Raw genomic sequence first — 22,500 nt, forward strand, 5'->3', positions numbered from 1 at the left:
CATAGTAATGTTGCCGTCAGTTTGAATTACGAAATTTACAAAATGACAAACCCAGACAAACAAACACACTGCTGATGGAGCGAATAATATTTACACCTTCCACCATTCCTTCCCTTTGTGCTACATCGATTCATTCGATTCCCGGTATTGATGGTACGCTAGATGCAGCATCAGCAGCAGTAATATGCCAAATTGAATTATACCGACCAATGAATAGAAGCGAATGATCGGTAATAAATGGGATTCGAAGCTTGGAACGATAATATCATTAACGATGCACCATTCTCTTTCTCCCTCGCACAACGGTCTGGTTCGATAGATCGTTTACTATCTGCCAGATACTGTTAGCAATTTATTTTACAGGCTTCCCCATCGCTTCGGTTGCGTTTATCAGTTGTGTGCGTTGGCTTACGTGACTGTATCATACTGGTGTACGGTATCACGCACCATCCTGACTGTTAACTAGGCTTAATATAATTATTAACAACACATTCATTCCGGTGAATGTGACATAATTATCGTTCAAAGAGACTCGTTCCGTCTCGCTTCCCGCGGAACATGATATTGCTGCCAATTCCCTGTACAGCTGTCGCCTATCTAGTCGGCCGAGCGAGAGTTCGTTTGAAAGAAACAACAAAAAAACCGCCCGAGCCACATGAAACGAAATTAAACCGTTGGGAGTTTTAAGCGCGCAAAAGAGTATGCGCTTATGAAAAATTAAATTCTAACTCCACAAAAGGATAACGAGACGCGGTTTGTATCGCGATACTGCTGTGAAACTGTTTCACATCTGCCAACTCACTTGAGATTTCCACCAGAAAACACATTAGTATGCGTCTCATGACGAGGTAAGCAACGAAAACCACCGCATCTAGCCCTCGTTTTTGGCGCCTAAATGTAGGCAATAGCAGAATCTTTGATGCTTTTTTGTATTTTTTATTAGTCCCATGTTAGTAAAAAGACGACATTATCTTTCTGTCCGTACTACCATGGTTAAGCGAGACAGGGGCGTGACATTTAGGTGCAAGTGTTGTGTTAACACGATCAGCACACTAAATCCACGCTAAGCTTACGCACATGGGCCATCCTGAATGAGACCAGCGGCTTCCTACCCGCCCCAAGGGGGAATTTTCCCTAACAGTGTGAAGCCTGTTAATGAGAAGATGGAAAGTATCTTTACCACGTATTATATTTTCCAGAAAAGGGCAGAGAGAGAGTTCCCAGAGGTGCAAAACCACTGCGATAAGAACGTTAAGTAGAAGAAACAAAAAAAAGGGAAACGAATAAAAAACACAAATGGAAGATTACATGAGTAAAACGACCGGTAATCCTGTAATTCCACAACTTCCTGTGTTTTTCCGCCTTCGACACAACCATTAGCAAAGAACGAACGGATGTGTCCTCACTACCGACACGCTAACCGGTCGTTGAACACCTTCATCGTGACCAGTAGTTGAGGTGGGGTTAATTTTTCACCCACCAGAAGTTGGAAGAAAAAAAACTTCATTTTTATCACTAAGGTATTAAGTATGTTTCTGTTCTTTTTCTCTTATCTCTCTCTCTCTTCTCAAAGTATCAGTAAAGTATCAGCTTCTTAAGGATAGGGTTGTCTGTTGTTGACCGTTCTTCACAAACACACATCCTCACAAACGTGTTGATGATTTATTTGAATGCTTTACACGTTGATTCATGAGACCTGCCAGAATTCTCAAGAAAAAAAAGAAATTCACAACGTTCCGAGGGCTAGATTTAACCTCAATATCATCGAAAAGGCCATTTTTCAACATTTTCCACCCGACATGTAAAGCACAACAGGGCAGAGAGGCAGAAATGTAAGGAAACTGCCACGAACTTTCTTCAGAATCCATTTCATTTCACACGAGATGATGTGTTGCTTTTACGTTGTAACGCTAACCCATTCAACGGTAGCTCCCTGTACGGAGTGAACCATTTTACCAAAACTGAAACCAAACAGAAACCAAAAAAGGGAAAACTGCTAACATCATTCTCTCCGTAGCGTTCCTGCACATCATCGACGCTCCAAAAGCAAACACAACTTGCTTGGTGTACGGGGGAAAAAAGGCTGCAGAAATGGTACGGTTGTCGTGCATATTAGAGATTTATATCGAGCAGATCCGAAAATGAATGTGATTTTAATTTCAGATAAACCAACCACAACGCAAACCCGTCCAACGTAACGGTAAAGCATTGACCCTAAGGATATGGGGATATGCCACCCAATACATTTCTCCGAAAAAAAAACGATCGTCTTGAAGGGTCTTTGCTCGGGTGCTCGGTTTTAACGTGATGATAATCTAATATTGTGGCTATTTTTTGTCCACACTTTTAAAGCATGTTCAATACCATCCCCAGCAAATAGATTCCTTTTCTCACGGTTTTTTTTTTGTGTTCGGAGTGTCAAATTTGCATGCAATATTTTCGGAACCGCGCACTGGACATGTTCGATTGAAGCAAAAAGCTGCATTTTTCTTCCTACCGTTTGTGTGTTTTTTTATGGCTCGTTGATGCATTGCAGATACTACCGCCAAGACTCGGTCTTATCGTTCTTCATCGTTGGAGAACAATTTTTTTTTTCGCGGTGGATTTCTTTTGGTTCTTCTCCATTCGATACGGTAAGTTGATACCCGCCAGCAGTCGATTGCTTCCTTGCCGGGGGAACAATAAACAACTTCCGAACGTACCGGCAATATAGATCTCGATTATCATTTTTCTGTACCAAAAGAAAAAAAAATATTTCTTTACCAATAACCGTGGAAGCTGTTGGAAGATGCGATCTCGATTGGCCTTCATTGACCCGCACCCCCTTTTCTGCGTCGGATACCGCTTAATCGAAGACGACCGTTATGATGAGTTTCCCAGCAGCATATTTTTATGCATTCGTCAACGAGATTGTGGTACTAGATTTGCGTTTTTTTTCTCTCCCATTTGCTTGATTCACAAGAGAGCTCAAACTTACTGGGGGAAGAAAAAAAAACAAAAATCGTGATGGAAAGAAGTGACGATGATGTCGCTACTAGCTTCATTGCTTGTGTTCGCTGCCAGTATTGGTAGATTCGGCACAATGTGCACCCGTGTTGCTCTAGCAATGCAATCAAAAATATCTAACGCAAATTGTCACACACGACACACACGATTGCAGTGATGCCGGCAAAAAGGTGGTCCCCGCATATGGTGATTTTGATTGCTTTGGAATATTGCATCAAGGGATAAACTTTCATACGTGCCTGTTGGCAATAAATACTTATGAGAGGGTGGCCAGCTACAGTACTGCTTGATTGTGTGAAAATCCTTTCTCCAAGCCCCTGTTTTTTTGTTATTTGTTCATTTTTCTTGCGTGCGTTTCCACTACACAATAGAACTGCCAATGTACAGCACAGTGCTCTGTGCTCCAAATGACGTTAGTGTTGTGGCATTTTATATGAATACTAGAGTATGCTCCAGGAAGTGAAGAGAATGGTCGCTTAATTGACTTCTGGAATGTCAGGCAGGGTTTAGGAGACGGGAAATAAAAAAGAAAATGGAGAAAAAAGGCTAGAAACAATGCATGATGCATAGACGAATGAAGCCTGAACAACAGCACCAACAGCTAGACCACATCGTTTACAGCGTATTTTAACCACTGCGGCTCACCCAACGGAAACAACAAAGAACACCCAGTGCCGGCGTCCACTGTAAGTACAATGTGCACACACTCCCACACAGACACCCACTAGCCAACTGAACCGTTCCCATATAGCAAGAAGGTTTCTTTAGGTACGAGTGCACTATTTTCGCTTTCTAGCCGTCCCACATTCTCCATTACATCATGCAGTACGCCCGCCACTTTGCAACTAGTAAGCTACACAAAACGAAACAATGCAAGATACATTATGCTTACCGCATTATACCACAAACGTAGGTATGCCGGCGTGCTGGTGACTTCCGTCAGCGTTTGGACGTTTCAGGGAGAGATGATTCTGTTACAACAATATTTCATTACTTCATCCATCTCGGGGTTTGGGTGAAAGGAAGCGAGAAGCGAGTGTCAAGAAAAGGCACACAGGATGAAGCATTCAATGAACGTTGTGCTTTTGTGGTACTGTTTTTCATTTTCAGTGTATTGTGACAAGGGAAAAACGGTGCAATAAAACATAGAGAGAGGTAAAAGCGATTACCTAAGAAATCCGAAGAACCTGTCAAAGCCCGCATCAAGCTTTTTACAAGGAATAGAAGCCATTTTATATATTTGTTAGGTAAAATTATCTCTATTCTTCTTAATTATATTTTTCTTCTTACGATTTATATAATTCTGCGAAAATTATGCTCGGTTGTGTAGTTATATTTTCCTTTAAGTAGAAATACTTCTTCTTTCAAAGGTGACCCAAAGTCTAGATGAGATTCGAACCACGACGTTCGGGTGTACCAGACCGAACGCCAAAGCAGTGCACCACGAGATCGCTTCCATACACGAATGTTACTTTTCTCTTTTTATCGTCATATTAATCAATTTAAAATACTTCTAATTATTGCACACTTTATGAAAGTTTTTCCTGTTATTCAACATTTTATATCAGACTGCCCCATCACGGCACTACACGCGATCAACATTATCTGGTACTAACGTTGTACAGCTTTACGGTATTTTAAGCCGCAGGTCGTCATTTTTGTGTTCACATTCAACATGCTTTTTTAACCAAAGAAAAAAAAACAAATAAAATAAACCGTTACAAACTCCACATCCTTCATGAGGTTAAGGAAAAACTTCAGCATTATACTAACAACGAAAGAACACACATCGTGAGCATATTTATATTGTGCCATGTATTCTGACATTCAATGCGACGAATGGATGGCGTGCTTTCGGAACTGCAGCGGTATATGTAGTTCCGCACCAAGGCTATCCAAAATCCCGTATCTTTCCCGTAAGAATCTCAGCCCGAACGGTAGCGGCTTCAGCGTAAATGTAAACTTACGCCTGTTTACATTCCGCTCCGAACCGCCGTATGTTACAGCGCCGTTCACCTCAAGGCTACTAGCATTGCCGGATATAGAAAGGGCTTCACACGGTAGCTTACACACTTGCCATCTTTTTAGCAGCAGGAGGAAAAAAACTCCTCCGCAAAGTCACGCTTGCCAACTAGTGTATGCTTTTTTCCCCCCCGTAGGCAGCAACACCAACAGCTCAACGAGGCAAAGAGTAAGGTTATTTTCTCATTTTAACCACCAAATGCCACAACAGCGACCAACACCACAGAAGCACATACAATGCGGAATAGACTTGCTTCATCCTTCTTCCGGCGTTGTGTTGTAACGATGTGGTAGAATATGGGTTGGCAGGAACCGTTGTATGTTGCCAACCATGATGGGCTGAACCCGCAGACGATGGTGCGAGCGCTATGTACGCTGTAGCGAAAGGAGAATTACATTTCCAAACGCTTCCTGCCTAGTGTGGCCCAGCAGAGGCAAAAATGTCACGTAAGCGCGTGTGCATGATGCAAAAACTGCTAATCTCATCGGAATGTGTGCATTCGTCTATAGAGCGTTCGCTGGCAGTGCAGTACCACTCGTAGGGTTGGCAGTCAATTGCAGGTCGTTAGAGGTCGGCTTAGCCTCTAATCCTGCCGCTTCTGATTTGCATGTGTGTGCGATTAAGCCTTGGGGCGGGGTACGCTTACGCTTTCTACACTTTAACCTTTTTACACGATTTACATATCAATGGATCTCAATTTTTCTCCCATTGATCGCAGGAAATGGGACAACGACAAGCGTGGTTGCGCTGATTCCAATCAGACCCGTACCGGCACTAAAGAACGCTCCGGCAGGATACGGCATTCGCGAACTCACCGAACAAGGGAACTTTTCGGAAGCAATTAACTGCTCAACCTTTATCCGTGCCTCTATCGACTCGACTTAATTCCCATCAAGGCTACGGCGGGGTACAATAACTTGTTAAGCCTTTCCGAGCCTTTGCACTATCGGAACTGAAGCTTGCCCAGATTCGGTCAGTGTGAATGAAAATCTAAGTGACAATTATACCTGAACTACAAACGGCAAAACTGCACCGAAGCTGTGGTGCAACACCAGGGTGCAACAAAAACATTCATGGTGACGTATTAAGGAAAGCAAGACGAGCCCACTTACATATGAACACAAAGGTGAATGCATTGTGTACGGTTCCTGTGTCATGATGCGGTCACACGTTGGTTTCCCGAAATTACAGCTGACTTTTGTTCCGGACGGGTGAAGTCCGTCACCGACCACAGTAGAAGACTCCTGTTCCAATGAAAGAGAGAGGGAGAGAAAAGAAGAAATGAGGTGAAAATTTGAATTTACACACGCACGCTCACATGGGGCGAGTCCATTCGCATAGTATAGAGACGATGGCAAAGAAGGACACACGGAGGACATTAGTTAGGTATAAACGACACACGAAGAGGTAACTTTGGGAGAGGATGGAAGAAGAACGGGACGACTTAATTGTAGGGTATGGTTTATCGAGTGTTTCAACGAGCCATGTAATTAACTGGTGACCGAAGTAAGTGAAGGTAACATGGCTCCTTCGTTTGCAAAATATGAAGTAGACATTAGTACTTGGTATATCTGAATGTTGCATTCAACACTGGACATTTTTTTTCAAGATTTATGGAAATTATGTTTCTAGAATTATTATCTTTCACGGGAAAGAATTTTAAAATGAAATTATAAGATATATTATAAAATGGCCTTTCTGAACCTACGGAAAGCCATTGTCCATTATATAAAAAATATAAAAATGAAAAAAAAAACACATTTGAAAATCTGGAACAACTTCATGAAGTAGCTTTTGTTCATTGCAAATAAATAATCGATACATTTTGTAACTCCACAAGTGCTTAAACTGGGGGTATATTGAGGCTAGTAACATAGATGGTGTAATGATAGCGGTGTTAAAATTTCACACAACATGTTCAGTATCAAATCCCATCGGAACTGATGCCTATATGAAGGAACCTTTTCCACTTACTCAAGAAATGTCCATAAGTAGTTGAAATGGCAGGCCAAGACTCAAAAAAGTTTTAGATGCTATTTCCACAGAAGAGAAGGTAACTTTTTATAACAAATCTCTTTAATGAGGCCATTAGGCTTAAATAATTTGCGTCAAGACATATAAAACAACCATTCTAAATTCGTTATACATAAATAAATTTAAAAAAACTCCAATACCCTGGCGAATGTTCTGGCAAGCGTCCTAGGAAGTCGCCTATGGACTTTCTGGTCACAGGAGTCCCCGAAAAACGGGACCCAAAGGGGTCGCGAAGAACAAAACTGTTTTTCCGAAGTGAATGCTTTCCTGTGGTTTATGATAGAAAAGTGTCCAGCGGACAAACTATCGTTTACCCGTGTAAGTTTCAATACACAATAGGCGGCAATGATATAGGTTGTGTATTTCGTATAAGGCTCAAAAGCAAAAGTTTGCATCAAAGTTCAAGTAAATTGGTAGGGGCCCTCAAGGAGCTTGATCGGCCAATACCCTGCAGTCACACACCTCTTTATTATAAACTAATAATTAGAAAATGCATTATTAATTCAAGATCCCGCATGGTTAGTCAGGGGAAACACTTGGAAGAAAATTGGAAAAAACTCCCAAACCATAAAAAAGAAGGGAAAAATCAACAAACTATTCTTCACGCCCATCCTACCTCGCTCTTATCATTATCACCACGTTTGTCGCAGAAGCAAATTAAAAGAAATCACAATCCGCAATGCAGACGGTTGCTTCTCCGCGTGCTTGCGAACATCCATTGTTCCGTTTGCTCAGTCTGGCAAAGGAAGACACTAGAACGCAAATGGATATTCGTTTTTTGCCTAATCTCTAATTTGAATAGCTGAAGAATAGTCAACTTGGGGGAAAAAGGAAAATGCAAACAAATGTCTCTTCACTCGTGCATCGCCATTTCACGGATTAGCGTCAAAATGGAATAAACGCAAAACACACAGATGAAAATGAGAAGAACACATTTTCAATTCTATTCGTTTTTTTTTCATTTCTGCTGAAAAGCTCTACAATTTTCTCCTCCGATGTGTGTTCGTTTTGTTATTTAACTTTGAAAAAAAAATGAACCCCCAACTGAATGTTTCTTGTGACCGGTTGCGTGTGCATCGGGACGAGAACTGGGTAGCATGAGCGTCTAAGAAGGCAAAAAAAAAAAGGTTTTTCCTAGGGGAAACTCACGCCGCTCGGTCACTCCTTTCCCGTGTCCATAATTTGGTAATATTTATTTGGCCTCGTCATTCGACCGTGGCGAGTTTTCCACGCTTTTTCAAAGTCCGATGGTGGCACCGTTCTACCGCATGGAAACATACCGAACAAGGACTCTTTTATTTTCTCTCCCCAAGCGTCAGTCACGCAGAACATTATAGTCTACCACTCTGGGCAGACTTTGCGTCCACGATCACGGTTATTTCATTTTTGTCATAATGACGGTTTTTTTTCTTCTGCTGCTGCTGCTATTTTCTCTTAGGTGACTCCCCGGAGCATTGCTCCCGGCAGCCTGCAAAACGGAAGGGGGGGGAATGATTTCTTCCTCTTTTATTTCAGCTGGTTCCTTCTAATTTAGAGCATGATTTTCCAGTTCACCTCCCGTGTTTTGGGCACGGTGGAGTCATAGTTTGGTAGTCACCACTGCGGCTGTTTCTCTATGTTTGCTACATAATCACGTAATTCCTTCCGCTCGAGTCCCAGTAAACAACATTAGCGTAATGAGAATTGTTAGCGGCACAGTGGCGTTATATATTGTGTCTTCTTTACGCCAGAAGCCGTGCCTTGGATTGATTTTTTTTTGTGTACGCTCTTACTTTTTGTAGTGAAAATTGTGGATCCTTTGGATCCCAAATAATTGGTGACGGTCTAGGAAAATTAACTTTCCGTACAGTGTGGTTCATTTGAAATGTAACGCTTTTCTAATGTTTCTAGAAGCATTGCACATTAAAGACCGACAGAAACGAAAAGTTTTGCTCGGAGGAAAATAGCTACGAAGAAAGGAACATCGAAACAAAACTTAAAAGTAGCGTAGTTTTATCCCCACAGCAGAGAACCACTCTACTTTATCATCTACTTTTCTTTTCCAAAAGTGTTGCACCACACGTAAAACCACCGGGCGGCACACCACCGTCGGTTGAGTGGGAATTTCTTTTTTCCCCCAATCGCTTGCACGTTGTGTGCAAGTGTCGGATCTTTAATTAATTGCTTCTCAATTAAATTTAATTTCACACCGGAACGCGACCGTGTCAACCGACCGGTAGAAAGATCTCGCACCTCGGACCAGACGACGACGACGACGACGACGACAACTGGACCTGCAAAACGAGTGAGTCTAAAGTGAAATTATACGGTTATTGAGATCGAAAGTTCAACACCGAACGACTGTACTGGGCAGGATCGTTCTTTTGAAAGTGCACCGCTAGAAAGTGCACCGGTCACAGTGCTTTGGGACACGTTTCCGACAAACAGCGACGAACATAATAATTCTGTCGTTTTGGGCCCAACACGCTCACTGTGTTCTCACTCGCCGGTCCTATTTCGGTAGATGACTAGGAAGGGGAAGGTTTTCTTCTCCCGAAGGTGAGAAGAGGACAGTTTCTCGGCTCAACGATTACGGGGAAACGATGGTGCAGAAAATTGGCATCGACTTCTCTTCAAAGCGAACCATACACACTGTGTAGCAGGTTGAAATTTCCCTTTTAGCTAAAGAGCATCGCTCTAGATACGGTTTGTCAAAAGCTACCCTTGTGGAGACAGTTCGTGGAAGAACGGGAGGGTTTTTCATGTGGGGGGGTTGGTAAAGGTAGAAATAAAGCCGCTGTGTATATCACTAAATCAACAATCATATCCTACCCGAATACGGAAACCACTCTAATGCAGAGATGGTGCAGAGTGCCAACTTCTCCCACCAACAAACGCAAATGCATCGACTGCTCAAGAACTGCTGCATGGAGTAGCTTAAAATGAAATAATGACCGAAATGGGGTGTGTAGTTCGAAACTCATCTGCTCAGGTGCAACGAAACCTGCGTGTACAGTTGCCGTATCGAACTCACTGCACCGGACCAGAAGCTGCAGGCTGTCAATATGTCAAGAAGGATGGTACGCCACATTCAAGTTCTTCTCGCTTTACTCCCAGGCACGTACTCAATCGACAAATGATAGCCTCTGTGCAATTTCGCATCCAGGCCGACTTGCATGCCACACCAACACCAGGCCAGTGTCGGTGATTAATCATTTATTCAACGAAAGATCACTTCCGAAAATTATCCTCCTGTTCTATGGAGGGGCAGGAGTTCGATAGGCAGAAACTCACGGCACGGAGTGGAAGTTCCCGGGGACAAGTGATTACTAATGGCCAAGCCATGGAGAGTGGCATGGTGCTTCACCTGGTGCCCGGTGCAAGAACTCGATGTTATTCCTAGTTCGGTTGTTTGTCATTCATTCTGACACATAGACACCGGAGATCCGGCTGGCCATGGCTTTAGCGAGGCGATGCTTTGAGCGCTCTGACAAACGCTTTCCACGAATGTGCTCGATCCGATGATGAACAACGTGCTTCTTGTTTGGTTTTAATAGTTCCCGTCGGATGCTGCTACAATCATAATTCATTTCCTCCTTCCGTCGGTTGCTCGTCGGTTTTTGCAAATTGCTTTAGAACTTATCATTCTAATTAGCTCGCTTAGTTTCGCTTACTACTTTTTTACAGATTTTCAAAATTAGTTATGTGTTTTTTTTTTGTTGCTTTTCCTTAATTTCCTCCTCTCAACGTCCCGCGTCAATTGCATGCCGGAACAGATGATAAATTTAAATACCCGTTTTTCTGTACCCTTTTTTATGTTGTGCCTTTGTGCACAATTTTTGCTAGTGAGACACAAAACAGCGTCATCGCACTCGAAACTCTCCTGCACCAGTACGGATGCTTGCCCAGCACCACAGAGTGACAGAGTGCGCCATTCTGAGCTGGCAGCTTTCTTCCGGATAGCAAAACCGCACTACTGGCAGTCGAGGCAGTTTCATTTTCACGTGTCAACGAACAAACTCATCAAGCGGCAGCTTCCCGTCCTTTTTTTTGGGTTGTTGTTGTCAAACCCACCAAATGACACATCCCAACCACTCCACGTGGTTCGTAGAATACATTGGTAAAATGTTCCACCACGGTGGCATTGTTGTTGTAGCTTGTGGTCGGTTTTGTGTACTTTCGCGTTCCATTAATTTCGATTCAAATGAAAGACAAATTATGGAGCTCGCTTCCATGGCAGTGACACCACATCAGCAAAGCTGCACCATATAGTCCGTATCGTTGGACAGTCAAAAAAACCACAGCAACGACAACGGCCCGAAGAAGGTTGGTTGGTTGGGTTGTCACGCACCATAAGCATGGCTAGTAGTAGCACTAGCTCCTGAAAGCTTCTAGCAAAGCCAAAACCTAGCTCGCGCTAGTGATAAATAGTGAATCACTTTCCCCCATTCGGAGTGGAAAAAGTGGAAAAACTTGCTCGAAAGACAAACAAAGCGAGCGCTCGTTGGTTTGCGTCGGAAGTCTTACGAGGGAATGTCTAGGGCGAAGTTTATCCTGTGGATAACTTTGGTGTATTTCTCTAGTGATTCTGGCTCAGCAATTGAGCTTCGATACTCGGGCCGAAGTTCTCGCCGTCGGTCATACTGCTTAAAAGACACACAAAAACAGCTCTTGCATCAGCACTTCTCGTGAAGATCCGTTCCTTGGGTAAGGAAACCTATCCAGTCGTAGACGTAGACAGAATTAGTGCGTTCTCTGCCACAAGGGATATAGAGGACTAAACTTCTTTTTTTCCACCTCCCTCCCATTCAGTGCGTGCTCAAGATGATGCTAACTAGATTTCGTACTTGCACCGTGTCTTTGTAGATCGAATAGCGGAGAGCACCTTCTCTTTCACCTCGGCATGGGTGTGACTCGTCTGTGGCACTGTAGACGAATATCTGATTAGAAGAACCTACACAGCCTTGAGATGTGCGTTCGATGGATGTTTGCCTTCCAACGGGAGGCCGTATAATACCAACAGCATAATTGTGTTTGCAGAAGTTGATTCGTAGATAAATGTGCACCAACACACGCATCATGCCCAACAGGTCGATTAGTCCTATCAGACGACGACGAGGACTGATACGGTTCTTGGGATGGGTTTGTCTTCATCAATGTTATATCATACACACACACACACTAACAACCGTATGATGTAGCCTTGTTGGATGATTAAATTAGATTCGAATAGTTGTAATCTCCCAACGCAGCTCAGTAGCAGTTAATTAAGCTAAATGATTTGCATACAAGTAGTGGATGCTTTTCCGTACTTGTACGTGCCTTTTCCCGGAAAAACGTTTTTGCGATATTAATATACACAGATTATAAATTAAGTTTGTAGTTTTTGGTGTAGATAAGTACTGATAAAAGTTTCAATATATCTGCCACTCTTGCTACATTGCAAAACGCACACGTGGGGAAAAAATAGTTACACGAAAGGAATATTTTCTTCAAAGAGTTCTACATTTATTTCCATATTCTCACACACACACACACGCTTGTTAGTCCATTTATCACGTAGCAGGAAAAGGATACAAAAACTCAATCGTCCGTTAAAGCATTCCACCGATCCCGGTATTACGCTTGGATAAATCGTTTTCCACCAGAAATAAATACATCCAGCGAGACGTTCTCAAGCACATTCGCTTGCTCAATACCGTTGAATATTGTGCCAATAGATATTTCTTTACCTCTTCCTTACATTGATACATGTCCGTCGTCTTTTTCGGAGTTATTTTACATTTGAAGCAAGATGCAAATTGTGAGAATTTATTCGTGCAGATAAATTATCCATTTCATAGCAAATGGGTGTACTGCAATCATGAGTCTCTTCTTCAAACACCCCAAAAGCTGACATACTTTCACGCAATTTGTAGGACACGATCGACAATAAAAAAAAACTGTACTTCTTAGATGTAGAACCACTTTTCAACATCAAAGGAGCAAAAAAATTCTGAAGATAATTCCAATCGTCGAAGGATAACTTTTTCCTGTCAGTGACGGCTTCAGCGCACTTAAATATCAATTCAAAGCAACCGAAGCATGACTGGTCGAGTGGAGGCAGTGGAAAAGCAGGAAAAACCCCTATCTTGATTTATATGTTTGCCACCGGATGACGAGATTGCCAATTGAAACTGCGCTGAAAGTGGTTTGCATTTAATTAAAAAATGTTATTGTGGACAGCGGCAACAGCAAACCAAAGGCTCAAATTGGCACAATCGATACTTTGTTGGCATGATGTATTCCATGGAATAAAAACATTTTATACAGTATTGTGTGGGATTTTTTTTTTTTGAGCAGCTTTATGGGTTATACCCACACATACATCTATACGAGTCCATCGCGGTGTACAAAAAAAATCTCCGATCTATTTTTCCCGATAATTTTCCTACCTCTCTTATAACCAGCGGGCTGCATAGATTGCAGCATTTCGATCGTGATTTGAATCCACAATCCGAACCCCCATACGACACGGGCCTCAATTCATTATCTCGACGGTGCTCAAAATCAACATACACACCAACGCGCAACTTGATACGGAGCAGGCCACACAAGGACGAAACGCACGGCTGGATACGGACACAATGCGTTAAGCGCAAATCTCGACTGATGCTTGATGACGGAGCGGTACACACTTTTCCAACATCACCCTTTGCCTGTGCCCCACCACACTGACAACCTCGAAGGCTCGAGGGGGAAAAACGTCACGGTTTCTAGTTCTCCAGGGAAAACGGGCGTGATTTGATGAGCGACGGAAGGTACGTGCTGAACGTGATATGAAAAATGTATATCACTAGCGATAAACTAGCTTAGTGGAGGCAACAAATCTGGGTTGCGTACATCGGCTACCACAGGGGATTGAAACTAAGCATTAGAATCGTTTGTTCTTGTGAGCCTTAAAAAATATATTATACATTTTTTTTATAATAGTTTTTTTATGATCTGTGAAAGAAGATGTACTAATGTAGGCAATATTTATGAAACAAATATTATTCGAATGACCATAGTGAACTTTCAAATAAAATATTTAAATTTCAAAAAATCGAAAAAACAGTTTTGGTGTAATTATTTTAAATGCAGCAAAAATACAATTTAAAATTTATTGATTTTCTGCTTTTCAATTTAAACAAAATAAACGAAAGCTTCAAAGATAAATTATTCAAAAAATTTATGTATTGCATAACATAACAAAAAAATATCCTTTAAAAAAATTTCATGAAAACAATTTTTATCTTTCGAATTCCTTTGAAGTTTCTGTTGTCGAAATCAAATGAAGAAAAACATGCCTTGGCCATCAAGTTAGACGGAAGCCGCTGCAAACTAAATAGACACTTCTATCAAAGACAGATCCCTGGCTCAAAAAATCCCAAGCCTTTTCTCATTACCCTAAAAACCATGGCAAAATCGCTTCCAACAAAGAATAATGTAAACTGGGAAAGCGAACAAAATCGATCGAAGTTGGTAGAATGAGATGAGAGTGACAGTTTGGAAAAGTTTTCCACTTGCCCAAAACTCCATACACTTCAGGTTTATTCCACCAAAAACCCGCATCAAAGTTCGTCCGTTTCCACGGCTACCGGACGACAAATGGGCTAATTTTAACGATTGAAAATTGAAAACTTGGCCCACAATCAGCGGGAGAGCGAAATTGCTTACTTGTAAGCCTTTTTTCCGTGAAATTGTTTCCACGAATTTCCTTTTTCTAGAAAGATTATTTTATCCACAGCATGATTATTTCAAATGACGTTTTAAGACGTTTTCCTTTAAATTAGATAAATGTTTTACTCTGCGCGTACCAAACGGGTGCTCAGTTCGGTGTTATGCAAACAAGCAGCGTTAGCAATTTAAGTAGTCGAAAGGTTTCAGTAATTTCTATCATCTACGGCTCTCTCTCTAATCTAGTCGCTGCCGGACAACTGCTGGTTTCTCTTCAATCGCAAGAAAGCTCTTACCTAGCGCAAGCAACCACATAAAATGGTGCTGGTTTGCCTTCAAAAGGATTTAATAAGCCGACCGAGCAAAGTGAATTATCCTTTGTGTTATCCGCGGCAAGAAGTTACATTGGCTAATGGTTCGAATTTACCCGTTGAAACCTGAGTAGCCTAGACGTTCTTCCACCATAGCCATAGCGAACCGTTCCATTTTGCGCGGCTCGAATCAATGGTGAGTTGAAATTGAAATAAACAAACAAAAGCGATCCTATCCAATCAGTAAAGTTGAGAGTGAAATAATCCCTAGGACATAATATTTGCTGACAGGGTCAATACTGATAGCAAGAAATATCAATCTGATGAGTGAAACCAACCAAAGAAGCTGTAGAATTGTAGAAAGTGAAATCGAAATCATAACAATAAGTTGCATAATTATTTGTTTCTATTTTAAAGTCACTTGCAAACTGGGATTTAACTGGGAAAAACTGCAAGAGTTTAGAGTCGAAATGGCAATCAAATATCAACAAATTTTGCAGCAAGATTCGAATTTATTTTACAACTGTTTCCAAATTTTTATGCATTGTGTGTTTTTATGGATTTTTATACAAAATTTAAAATTAAAAATAATACAAAATTAATTTCTTCATCCCATTAAATCAACAAACAAAAAATAGGAAAAAAGATGAATATCTACCGAAGCGATAGAACAGTAGTATATTAAAACACAGGTTCACGCAATGATAATGCCACTATAATCAAGGCTGACCTTCAACATAAATCTTCAACCTCTCGCTACTCGTTTCGAACAGAGAGCGAAGCGCGTACAGCAAAAGGTGGTAAAAAAGGTACAATACCTGCCTGAACTACTGCAGCTGAAAGTAATGGGTGGAAAAGTTTCATACTTAGAGAGAATGAGACAAACACTCCATTGCAAAAAGGAAGCACTTTTGGCTCCCGTATTAATCCACCATTTGGGGAGATTTATTGAAATTGTTCTGCAGCCTTTTTTGGTTCTTTTTCGGAGCGGGACCCGAGGGCATTTAGAGCAAAAGACCTGTAATCGTAAAGGTGATTTGTTTTAATATGTATGAAAGTCTGCCGGATTTTTTTTCCTTGCGACTAATGATGATATTTTTCCATATTTCCAAATTGTATAAAATAAAATATTTAAAAATAAAATAATTGTAACAAATTCCATATTTCTTTCCATCAAATAGAACTTCCTTATTTCCCGGTAAGAAAACATTCTTCTCAAAAATTCGTTTATACACTTCAGCAAATTTTGCATAAAAAAGAAATAAATAAAGCGATCCTTTTCGCTTTGCCCATGAAAAAAAAAACAAAACATCTTCTTCTCAACCTGTGATGAAAACTTCAATCAGCTGTCGTGAAACCTACACGACAGCTAACAACGTTGTAGGAATGTTTAGATATGGAGCTATTCGTGAGCATAAAATTTGCATTTTACAACAGACATTGCTCCCCATTACCGGCGTTGGTTCCCGCGTTTAAGGCATCGTGCGTAGAAAAAGAGATCTAAAAATCTTATCATAACAAGAACACGGCGCTAACAGCATCAACAACCGGGAAAGGTTAATGTGCTGAAAATGTTAATGTCGACTTCTCGCAACAAAGCTTGACAGTCAGATTGCCCTTGGTAAAGAGTGGATATGCTCAAACAAGGACTCCTTGAAAATTAATATCTCCTATCAATGAACATGCGAGCCATGTCAAACAACAACCATTACTCACTTGAGTGCAAATATAATAAAAACAATCTGAAACATGCTGTACTTTTTCCACGATTTTTTTTGTAAGTATTTTTAAAGACGTTTACAAAATGTATCCATAAGAACCCCAGTGAAACATTCGTTCCATTCTTCTCACGGTTAAGCTGTTTACAGATAGCACAAAGGTTGTTAAAGTTTAATGTCCTCAGTTTCATCCATTTCCGTACAAGAAGTGGAGGGTTTCTAAGAAAGGCCACGATTTTTTTTTGTTGCAGGAAGGTGTTTATGGGATCAATTCCGATAAGAAGGAAAAGCTTCAACCTTGCACTCCTAGTGCCCTACAGTGCCCGTGCTTAAATCCATCCATGCGTCGGTTTCACTAAGCATGACCATCAAACGAACCTCCTCAACTTTGGTACATTACGAACTTCACATCTTCACAACTTCCCCTTCGTTTATCTCTATCGAAGTTGTCCTTCCGAAGGTAGGTTGGCAACCGTTCTAAAAAAAACAAAAAAACAGTTACTCAATCTTTTAAATTCTACCTCCAAATGAAACTTAAGCCACCGGAAACTTCTTGTAGGTGAAAAGTGCGAACGAACGAGTAAAGTTCATGGTACGCCACCGTTGGTTAAGGGTGGTGGAACGATACCAAGAAGGGGAGGAACGTTTGGCAGCCCATCTTACACCGAAAAGTACGCTTATCATCTTTCCGATGCCACGGGGCGCGAATCGTGGCGATAAATTCATTAAACCAAGCTCCCACCGCTACACGCTCCATCTTGAAACGATCATCAGGTTGAGAGGGTGGAATGATGTTAGACCGGCGTGTACAAAAAAGGTACTCCAGCGTTGTGTTCCGCCAAAAGCGCGTGCGTTTTGGCCCCGCAGGGACTTGGAGCCAGCCGTCGATGTTTGCACTGTTGCTGCCTGTGGTGAAAAGTGTTTTAAATTTACGATTTTCAATTTACGGCAACCTTTCGGGCGTAACCTAACGCCTCGTGCCAACTACATCACTGGTGTACGATAAGATGGGGTGAACGCAAAGTAGAAGAATAAAACCGATTTGCTGACATTTTTATCCTTGAAAGTTTGGATGGAGTTTTGGATTTGAGGAGCATTCATGTAGACTGGATTTTATTTATAATTTTAACGGTCATTAAAACTTTAACATTTTTACAACAAAGCTAATATCCAGTTTCATCCAGCACAAAAGTCACACCGCACTGGAAGTGCATTAATTTAATATAATTTGTACACTTTTAGGTTCGCCGCAAAAACATACTATGTTCTAACCATTTTTTTTCTTCTTTACACCATTCCCAATAGATGCTCTCCAATCGATTAAATCATTGCTATACTATCATCAAATCGATCGCCTACGGGACACCAACAACGACTCTGGTTCTTGGTCTTTTTTTTTCTTCTATTTGCTTCCCTGCACTATCGGCGTCCATATTCAACAGCATCGATAACGTCCACACAGCATGTCGACAGCATAATGCGGTAAATATGTGACCGCAGCATCGCCCCTCATAAGTCATACCTCGCTCCACACCGTCCCTTCATCCAACCATTCTAGCGCCAAAGTGGGGGACCAAAGCACACGTTATGTTCTGTGTACGGTGAACACCAGTGAACAGTGAACAGCCGTATCTACCAACCGTACGGCCCAAAAAACACAAGAACGCCCATCCCATTTTTTGACAAGGGAAACTGAAAAATACTCCTGACCAAAGACTAAAACTCCGATGTCAACACACATGTTGACCGGCCACCAAAATCGAACGTACACACGAACCAAACAGCAAAAGAGACACGTTGACCTGGCCCTAGTCATCCCTACCAGCCGCGGTTGTTCGTCCTTGTGGTAAGAAGAGACATGAAATTGAAGTTTAACCACACGCAAACATGGAGCAAGGGGTGGGAAGGAAAAAGCTGTGAACCGAATGCAGCAGAAGGGAGGATTGTGTGGCAATCGTGGGAAAGGAACAAGTCGTCAGCTAATTTATTGCCAAAAATTTGACCACCGGTCACTTCTGTATGTCGAAACGGTGTATATAGCTCGTCCTTAGAGACGAGGAGAAAGGAGAAGTTTCGAACCTTCCTTTTGAAAGTCTGTTCCACTCCATATTGACATTTCTGATCCCGAGCCAATCGGTGCCGGTATCTATCGAGTCCATATTTATCGAAGGGCAATAGGTTTTGTGTGGCTGTTCTTCAACTCGATGTACAAGCTTTCCTCAATTTCACTCTTGGAAAAGTTTGGCAAAGAACCTTTACCAATATGTGGATATGAAGCTGGATAGCCGTTGGTTGTGGCAGCATTCCTTCTTGTGGTGGTTAGACTCGGACTCAAGCAAAAAAGGACACCCGGTCAACAGAAAGCTTTTTGCTACTGTAAACATGCTTTTACCATTGCTACCTGCCCGTACGAGTTATTCATGCTGCTAAGGAACTCACTTCAGACATGTCAAAAGCAGCATCAATGCTTTTTTGCGGTGCGTTAGAGAAAACCCCCAAAATGGAATCAGAGCGTAAAGGGCGTCTTTATGCGCAGGTTGTCGATCTGTATGATAGAAGAAGCTTGGTTACTAACGGGTAAAAAAAGAGCTTCCTGAAATTCCACATTCTATTGGTTTTGTCTTTAGAGAATTAAGAATGCATTAAAAGGTACATCTGTTCTTCAAGATACGTACAAAAGAAGAACGGATCTAATCACGATACTATGTAAACATTTCTAATAGAAACTTCCTTTAAAGTTTCCTCTGCTGCAACAGAAACACACTTAACCTGGTTACACTAAATTTGCTCCACAGTAAAGTGCTCCACATATCGTCAACCGTTCCCAGTGGGAAACGAATCGCAACGAACAGGGTACAACATTTGCTCGGGTAAACATTACCCTAACAACGCATTCCCGCAACGAACATTCAAACAAATCGGTCCTGATGGGAAAGGAAAAGAAACATAATGCTAGCAACTTAACCCGGCACACGCACCACACCGAACGAGTCCAAAGTCCTTCTAAATTGTTTGTGACTACATCAAACAAAACGTGAGAAAGTATAAGTCAGCACGGATTTACACGATTGCCATCTTTTGCCATTTGCTCCATTCGGTGCAGTGTTGGAGTTCCTGTCCCAACCCCCCGGGATAGGGGAATAGCAACATTGCTTGCCGGAAAATAATTTAAATTGATCGTAATTTCCTCACGTATAGACGTGCAAAAACCCCAACTAGACCACTCACTCCACACGGACAGCGAAGTGGCTTAAAACTTTTCCCATTCAGCTACCCAAAATCGCCGTTTTCCTTTGCCCCAAAACCAAAAGGATGGACAAAGTTGCAACCGCGCTATTGCAAGTTCCTTCACTAAATGGATCCCAGGCAAGGATTTGTATGTGTGTGTGCGGGGAATGGGATGTAAGTGGGCCGAGGACATGTTTGTCTTCCATTTGTGATAATTAAAGACACTTTACGGTGAGAGAGGCAGATAACACACGTACCACCCATCCCTGCGGTACCATGCTCGCCTTGCTGATGTGAACGTACACGTGGCGATCTTGGATTTTCGGGGAAGGTTTCATTGGTTCAAGCAGCTCACACTACACCATCGTCTGTCAATCTCGATGTGTGAGAAGTAAATTACCTTCCAACTTCTTCGCCTTACGTAAATGTCGAAGACGACAGCAACTTGGGTTACTCCCCTTGCATAATAGAACACATGCCCTATACGTCCAGTGGAGCTGATGCAGCAACTTCTCGGTATCTCTCGTTTGTCGTTAATGGGCTGAAGGAAATAATTTGTTTTGATAACAACCTGCTGACTTCTGGCAAAACCCATCACGCTATCTAACAGTATCCGGTTTTCATCCGAGATGAATTGGTATACACTTCTCGTACGAATCAACATCGCCAGGATATTCATTTCGCGAAAGTGTTTGTTTGCTGGGATACTGTTACGGATTCCGCACTTCCGTCGTTCCGTCTTCTGTTTTACAATGTTGTACTTTCTAAGTTGTCTCCTTTTCCATTTCCTACTTAACAATCTTCTGCTGCATCACTACACCTGGTGGAAACTTTCCTTCATACAGCAAACACACCTGTCCTTCGGCTAAGTGAAGTTCAGCCTTCGAAAGTTAATCCACTTCACAACGGCGATAACGATGATGGGACTACGGATAGCTTCGTCTTAATCCTAGTGACAGTTTCATGATTCCTGAAGGATTTTCCCATTTGCGCCAACCACTGGTTAAGCCTTGCCATCATCCTATTTTCAGCGTGGCTTTTTCCCGATATAGAAACCATAAGAAAGCGTGCGAAAAAACTTGTGGTCCTCCCTTGGGCATATTGCTCTGATCGTAAGTTAAGCCTGGCGAATGGTAAAAAAACAAAAAGAAAACAAAATGTCCCCAAACCAACTCACCGGATGGAGATTGGGCAGGTGACAGATGTATACCAGCTGCGTTGAAACGCTGGAATGGAAAAGGGATCAACGGTGTAGCGAGGAGGAGAAAATTCCATTATTCTCCAATTTCATTGATGGCTTCCGGGTAAAAGTGTTCCTAGAAGGGCCAAACCTACGTCACCACTGTTAAGGCTTACGAGTCCTTCTCTATGGCATGTTTGCGTAAGATATGTACCAAACATTTAGCATTTCAGCTCAGTGGAAAAGGCTGAAAGGAGTAGCTTGTCGTCACCTATTGTCGGGAGGCGTGCGAATGATTAGATTGCCAAACTGAAGTTATGTGTTAAGTGGACCGGAAACTGAATTTAATTCAACGTGTTTGTATAGGTCCGGTTTGAAGTTGATAGACTTTCCAGACACGTCCTATGAAAGTATCGATCTGAATAAGAATAAGAATAGTTTTAATTATTCTTTATCAATAGGAAGCAGGCCAGATTGTTATTTAAACTAAACTAGAAACATAATAGAACTGGTGCAATGGGGAACAATGTTTTTAGCGTTATTTCAAGTGAAGTTACATGAAGATTTCGTGATTTGGTTTGGAAAACGATAGACGACTTGAATGAAATTTGACTAACAAAACATGATTTTTAAGGGCAAATAAACAACCATTAAAAAAGAAATATTCCAAAATGCTTGGCAAACACAAAAACAAAAATTGATGAACATTATTAAAATAAAAATTATTTAAACCCCACATGGTATGAAAAAACGCAACACAGAAAAACAAGCTAGCGCCGTGACAAAAATGATTTCTACATGTCACAGTGCCTACGTTTGCCGATAACATCCAAGAATAACGCCTTCAGGAGATCCTGTCTGCACACTGGAAGGAAGTTTATCATAATAATTCATTTATTCATTGAATAGTAAATAAGCTTCGTCAACCAGGACCGTAACATTGCACCGCCTGTGACATGCAAAACGATAGCTTTGGGAAAATGTGAACTACCCCAAATTTCTTACCTCCCACCCCGTACAAAAGACCTAATTCTCATACCCTTCGCCAAGCCTTTCGGTTGGACGTACCTCAAACATTCGAAAAACTCCCTGCACCATCTTCATCCTATCATGCATCCAGTCGAAGCCAACACGTATGGAGGAAGGGGACAACTGCGTTATTTCTTACCAGCCACTTATCCACCGCCCGTGTGTGTTTCGGTATATCACTCTTCGATGGGAAAAATCATACCACATATGCCCTATAACGGAATTGGTTTCGAGAAATTGGGTTAGCTTCAGGCTGGGGCCGAGGCGTAACTCTTTTGCCTGTTCCGAACGACT

The 22,500-nt window shown here is 41.8% G+C and overlaps 1 long non-coding RNA gene across 1 annotated transcript in view; it reads right to left on the bottom strand.

Annotated features, from left to right (window-relative positions):
* The window catches only part of LOC125770306 (uncharacterized), a 70,546-nt gene that overhangs the window by 24,677 nt on the left and 23,369 nt on the right, over positions 1 to 22,500 (bottom strand). Inside the window, exon 4 of the long non-coding RNA XR_007419159.1 lies at positions 6,142 to 6,273. This is a non-coding gene — a long non-coding RNA (uncharacterized LOC125770306). The remainder of the gene's footprint in view (positions 1 to 6,141; positions 6,274 to 22,500) is intronic.

Source organism: Anopheles funestus, chromosome 3RL (genome assembly GCF_943734845.2).
Source record: "Anopheles funestus chromosome 3RL, idAnoFuneDA-416_04, whole genome shotgun sequence".
NCBI lineage: Eukaryota > Metazoa > Arthropoda > Insecta > Diptera > Culicidae > Anopheles > Anopheles funestus.